Here is a 6,904-nt window from a genome sequence, read left to right as displayed (position 1 = left end):
GGCTCTAGGCTCTGAGCTATCAGCACAGAGCCCAATGTGGGGCTTGAACCCACAAACCACGAGATCATGACCTGAGCCGAAGTCTGATGCTGAACCGACTGAACCACCCAGGTGCCCGAGAGGCATGTTATTTAATATAGACCCACAAACTTTAGATGTTCATTCATGTGAGCCATGAATGAGCAGCTACTGAAATTGAATGCAAAGCCTTGCTCATTGGCTTAGAGCTGCTCTTGCTCTGTGTGCCCTTCTCCCTTCACTTCTACCCTGACTTCAGTTTCATTAAGGAGAAAGATGATTAAGGCTAGTTGGTCAGGTTATTCATGAGAACCATCTGTTGTATTCTCTCAATGAGAGAAGGCTGGGTTAGTAGAGAAATATGGTGACATGGACCAGGGTGGTGGCACTGGAGGTAGAAACCACAGGATATGGTGACTGATTAGATACAAAAGTTGATGGGAAGGAAAGCGTCCAGGCTTCTGTCTTGAGCAACTTGGTAAATGGTGACATTCACTAATACAGTGACTGGGGGAGAGGGATCAGCTATAGGGTGGTCATGTAGGAATTAAGTGGGTTGTAGATGGTAAGGGACTTTGTAAGCCATATTAAGGAGAATAGACTTTATTCTTAGAGCAGTGGGGGACTGATTGGAAAGTTTTAAGTGGGGGATTGATATCAGATTTGCATTTTAGACAGGTTACCCTGGTTACAGGTGTTGAACATAGATTGGAGGGGATAAAGACTCGGGTAGGAAAACTATCTAGGAGGCCGTTAGAATAATTCAGGCAATGCATGGTGATCAAAACTAAGTTTGTTGCAGTGGAGATGAGAAGTAGATAAAATTGAGAGATACCAATTTGAGAAGAGAGAAAATTAGATGGAAGTCATGGTTGCTGACCTGATTTTTGGCTGACTCAGTTGAATGGTTAGTGGTTCCAATAGTTAATAATTAAAGAGATGAATGAGTTTGGCATAGGAGAAAATTATTTTAGTTTTTGATACGTTGAGTTTGATGTTAGTGAAATATTTGAGTGAAGATATTTAGTAGTCTGGTGAATATGGAGATAAGATTATCAAATAGATCTGTGCTGAAGCTACATATAAGTATAGATGTATAAATAGAGATTTGAATATGTATCATGTATATATTTGCTAGTCTTGGGTAGGTGATAATTGAAAAGGATCATCCCTTGGAAAGGATGAAAGTTCTTGGGAAGAGCATAGAAAGCAGAGGTTCATCTGGTGCCTAAGCCTACTAAATCTCCTCAAATTACATGCCAAATTATATGTAATTTTTTTGAGGAGATTTCCCATCACTTTAATCAGACTTTCAAAGTCATCATTGACTTGAGAGGATTAAGATCTGTTACAATCTATCTTTGCATTTTTTGCAATGAGCATGATTAATTAGAAATTTAAAAATCTATAGTAGTAGATTGGAACTAGATTGGAACATGACAAAATGGGGGACAACTGGCAAAACCTATGAAAAAGGGTTTACTTTCCTATCTACAAAAACATTTTGGAAATCAGTAAGAAACAGGTAGCCTCTTATCAAAAACCCTTGGGACTATAAATATTTCATTTTTGGGGGTTTTTGGAAGGTAAGTGGTATACATTATTTAATATGTCCAGCGAGGCCCAGGGCAGTATGTGGTTAATCAAATACATTTTAGTTCTGCATTGAAACATATGAATAATCACACTAAATGAGATAAACAAATCTGTACTAATCGCTTTGCATCATTCCAGAAAAGGTTTTGCTTATGCTGATCAAGCCAGATTATGCTACCAAATGGATTCTAACCAATTTAAGATTTTCAGAGTTAATTTTGATTTTGGGGATTGTAGATAAGAGATTGTTGACTTGTACTAACATTTCAATAAAACACTGGGCAAAGGGCAGAATAGGTCACAAAAGAAGAAATAGGAAATAGCCAGTAAAGATATATTCACTTCACTGGTAAAGAATACCAGTTAAAAACAAGATATCTTTTGTTGCCTGTCCATTGGCAAATTTTTTGTTACCTGTGAGGTTGGCACCCTCATTGTGGGAAGCAGAATGGGGGGGCTGGGCACCCTCATTGTGGGAAGCAGAATTCTGAGATGGCCCCTCATCTCTGCCCCTGGTGTTAATGTTCCCTAGAATTCCCTCCCCTTGAGGGTGGGTAGGAGATGTGATTTGCTTCTGTGACCTGAGGATGAGATGTTGCTTCCATGATGTTATATTTTATAAGACTGGATAGATTGTTTTGCTGGCCAAGAAGAAGTAAAGAACCATGCCTTGAACTTACTATGGAGAGGGCCATGTGCCAGGGAACTATGGGTGGCCTCTAAGAGCTGTGGCCAGCCTCTAGCTGATAGCCAGTAAGAAGCCATTCATACAGCTACAAGGAAAAGAATTCTTCTCTAGTTGAGTGTCTAGATGAGAACACAGCCCAACCACAACGTTGGTTGCAACCTTGTGAAACCCTGAGTGGGGGACACAGAAAAGATGTACTTGCACTCCGGAACCATAGAAACTTAGGCTTTTAAGTTTGTGGCAATGTATCATACAGCAATAGAAGACTAATACATTCATGCTGGTAGAAGTGTATATTGTCTAGACCAGATGTATCAATATTTAAAAAACAATAAATAAATTATATATATGTGTGTATATATGTGTGTATACACACACACACGTATAGTTCTTTTAGGCTGTAGACAGTTGTATAAAATTATTTGTTCAAGGTTATTAATTGAGATAAGGTATAAATAGTAGAAAAGTAACAAGAAGAATGACTGTTCCTAGCAATGGTTACTATGGTTAACTACAGTAGTGGTGAAGTAATGGTGTCTCTATACTGAGAACTGTTAAGCAAACCTTAAAAGTGATGTACATCTAGTTTTTGCTATGGAGAGATAGCAAATAACGAGCGTACATATTAGCTACCACAGTGAGCCCCAATACCATCTTTTTACTGTCAAAGGGCATGATATACTTTATATCTGTTATTCAAATGGGCATGCTCATCTCAGAGCCAGAATAAGGCAGAATTTCCCTCTCAGTCACAGGCATTGCTGGGCCAGGGCATGGAGGGGGAAGTCAGCCTCCAGAGGAACAGCCAAATTCATGCTCCCTGTGGCTAGCTCATTCCCAAGAAGATATGTGAATATGGGCCTTGCGTTCCTAGTTCTTGCCAAACTTCCAAGCTGGTTGTCATATTATCTCCCCAGGTAGACAGAAGCCAGGAGTGCATTGAAGGAAAATCTTTCGTCAAGGAAATTGAGAGTGGGAACATTTCTTCCATTGGTGGTAACACTGGCCTCTGAGTCTGCCATCCAGAGAGCAGCTGCTGGAGGTGGTCCATAGACCTGGCCACAGCAAGGTCAGTGGTGGTGGAGACCTGCTTGGAGGGACACATCTGAGTCCTTTTCCCTTGCTGTGGTGGCCACAAGAGACACATGCGGGCTGGGGGAGCTGGGCTAGCATGAGCAGCCCTGAGAGCCTTTGGATATTTCTGGAGGGGAGCCCTGGGAAAGGATGGAGCAAATTTGTAGCTTTACTCTGGAGTAAAAGGATCTGGGGTTTGGGGGCATACTGATTACACATCTCTGGGCTGACCATCTGAAATTTATAATGCAGTCCAGACCTTGCTTCTGAGTGCCTACCTTGTATTTCCTGCTATGTATTGGACACTCTGATTTCCTCTTCTTCGTGGCTTAGACCTGATCTGCTTCTGAGTTCCCCAGCTCAATATACGGTACCTCTCAGCTCAGTTACCCAAGGCAGAAACTTTGGATTTACCTTATTGCTTCCCTTTTTTGCCTTTGCCATTTCTGATCAACCAGTGAGTTTTAGTAATTCTTCCTATGTAATTGGTATGAACTCTCCAGTTTATTTTATTTTTAAGTTTTTTTATGTTGAGAGAGAGAGGGCACATGAGTCGGGGGAGGGGCAGAGATAGATGGAGACAGAATCCTAAGCAGGCTCTGCATAGTCAGCACAGACCCTGACTTGGGGCTCAGTCTCATGAGCTGTGAGATCATGACCTGAACCGAAACCAAAGTTAGGTGCTTAACTGACTGAGCCACCCAGGCACCCCACTACTTTTATTTTTTTTACTTTCACTGCCAGTACTCCATTCATTCCTACCTTCCCTGAATTCATTCTTACCATAGAACTCTTTTCCCATACTCACAACACTTCTGATACCGAATATGTGGGTAGTTTTTGCAACACCATGACCAATTCTAATGCCAACTGGGTGTCCTACAATTCATTTATATTCTAACACTATCTATCTGGAGTTAGTATCAGATCCCATAGGTTAAGCAGCCAGTCCAGTCCCACAAGACTGCTACCGATGAGCAGATGCCAGTGAAAAATCCAGATACTCCTATACTCTGACCTACTGGCTATAAATTGGGGGTTCCCATGACCCACTCCTCAAGTTCAATAATCTGCAAGAACACAAGAAAACACTTTACTTACTATTACTGGTCTAATATAAAGAATACTCAGGAACAGCCAAGTGGAGGAGATGCTTAGGGCAAGGTATGTGGGAAGAGACATGGAGTTTCAATGCCCTCTGTAGGTGTACTACCCTCCCAGTACTTCAGGTGTTCACCAACCCAGAAGCTTGCCCAACCCCATTGTGTAGGATTTTTATGGAGATTGCAATTCATAGGCATGATTGGATAAGTCATTGGTTATTGGTGATTAAACTCAATCTCTAGCCCCCCTTCTCTCCCTGGAGGTGAAGAGGTGGGGTGGGCCTGAAAGTTCCAACACTCTAATCACATGGTTGTTTCCTCCAACCCCATCCTGTGACTATTTAAGTTTCCATCAAGAGTTTCTCATTTTTTTAAAAAAATATTTCATATTTTATTTTATTTTATTTTATTTTATTTTATTTTATTTTATTGAGAGAGAGAGAGAGAGGTAGAGAGGCTGAGGGAGAGAATCTTAAGCAGTCTCTAAGATCAATGCAGGGCCCGATGTGGGGCTTGATCCCACGACTGTGAGATCATGACGTGAGCCGAAATCAAGAGTCAGATGCTCAATCGACTAAGCCACCCAGGCACCCCTTTAATTTTTCATTTTAAGTAAACTCTGCACCACACACCAGGCTCAAACTCATAACCCTAAGATCAAGAGTCGCACACTCTACTGACTGAGTCAGCCAGGTGCCCCAAGAGTCCCTCATTAACTTAAACCCAGGTATAGCTGAAAGGGACTTACTATTAAAGTAAATTACAAGGATTTTAGGAGCTCTGTGCTAGGATGAAGACCAAAAAATGTATTTCTTATTATATCATAATATCTCAGTTCTTCACATAGCGCCTAGACTGATCTATGAAAGAACAGATTAGATTATATCACTTCCACCTGAAACCCACCATAGCTTTCTACTGCATCTGGGACCAAGTCCCAAGTCCTTAATATTCCCGTAAGGCCTACATGCTTCACCTCTCTGTGCTCCACGAGCTTTTTCTTAAGACTCTCAACTAACTCTGCCTGTCACCCCCAGTCTTCTTTCCACCTCAGTGTATTTAGCTAGGCTCTTTCCTCAGCCTGGAGGCTGTTTCCCCACTCTGCTTGTAGATTTTCTCTGGTCTACCCAGTACAGCTGTCTCTTCTTCAGGAAACCTCTGTGACACTCCAGACCAGGGGAAGGGCCCTGTGCACAACACAGCGTCACTTAGCACACTTTTAGTGATTTCTGTTATAAGTTGTCTCTTTCCTACTAGTCTGTAAAAACTTCGAGAGTAGGTCTTGTGTCTGTTTTGTTCTTTTCTATTTCAATGTCTGTAAATATACATGGGATGAAAAAAATTGATGTATTGAAGATACGAAATGTACTTTTTCTCCTAGTTCCTATTCTGTGAAACTGACCCACATTCCCCCTACTCTTTAACATTTTAATAGCAGATTCAATAATGGATACTTAAAGACCATGCTTTTGAAAAAGCCAGACCTATTAAAAATAGAAGTAGTTTTATTTTTTCCCCTAAGTATAACAATGGTAGAAATTTATTGTGCAAGGGGCTCCTGGGTGGCTCATTCGGTTGAGCGTCAGACTGGCTTAGGTCAGGTCATGATCTCACGGTCCGTGAGTTCAAGCCCCACATCCAGCTCTGTTCTGACAGCTTGGAGCCTGGAGCCTTTTTCCGATTCTGTGTCTCCCTCTCTCTCTGACCCTCCCCCATTCATGCTCTGTCTCTGTCTGTCTCAAAAATAAATAAACATTGAAAAAAAAAGAAATTTATTGTACAAAATTTCAGTAAAATTGGATGGTGCTTTCATTTTGTTAAAATCATCATTATTATCATCAGTACTTACTGTTGAGAATCTATTATGTGCAAGTGCTTTACCTACAGAGTCCTTAAAATAGTCCTGCCTGGTAGGCATTATCTCTATCCTATGATAGGGAAAGCAAGATTAGTACTTCCAAAGGTCACGTACTAATAAGTGTTGTGTATGTGTATGTCTGTGGATTTATGCCCAGGGCTATTAAGCTAGAAACTCTGCCTCCCAATGTTAAGTGGTTCCTAATCAGCATGATAATCCTTGATGGTTTTGATTCAGATCTGCCACAGAGCCTGCAAATCTGTACTAATCAGTCCTGTGGTTCTACAGTTATATTTCTTTTTCTTTTAATTTTTTTAATGTTTATTCTTGAGAGAGAGAGAGAGAGAGAGAGAGAGAGAGAGAGACAGAGTGAGAGCGGGGAAGGGACAGAGAAAGAGGGAGACACAGAATGTGCTGAGCTGTCAGCACAGAGTCCGACACAGGGCTCGAACTCACAAACTGTGAGATCATGACTTGAGCCGAAGTCAGACGCTTAACCGACTGAGTCACCTGGCGCCCTTACAGTTATAGTTCTATAATACCAGACAGTCTTTTCTTAATTTAGAG

Source organism: Lynx canadensis, chromosome B3 (genome assembly GCF_007474595.2).
Source record: "Lynx canadensis isolate LIC74 chromosome B3, mLynCan4.pri.v2, whole genome shotgun sequence".
NCBI classification, from domain to species: Eukaryota; Metazoa; Chordata; class Mammalia; order Carnivora; family Felidae; genus Lynx; species Lynx canadensis.
Note: the sequence above shows the minus strand (reverse complement) of the source record.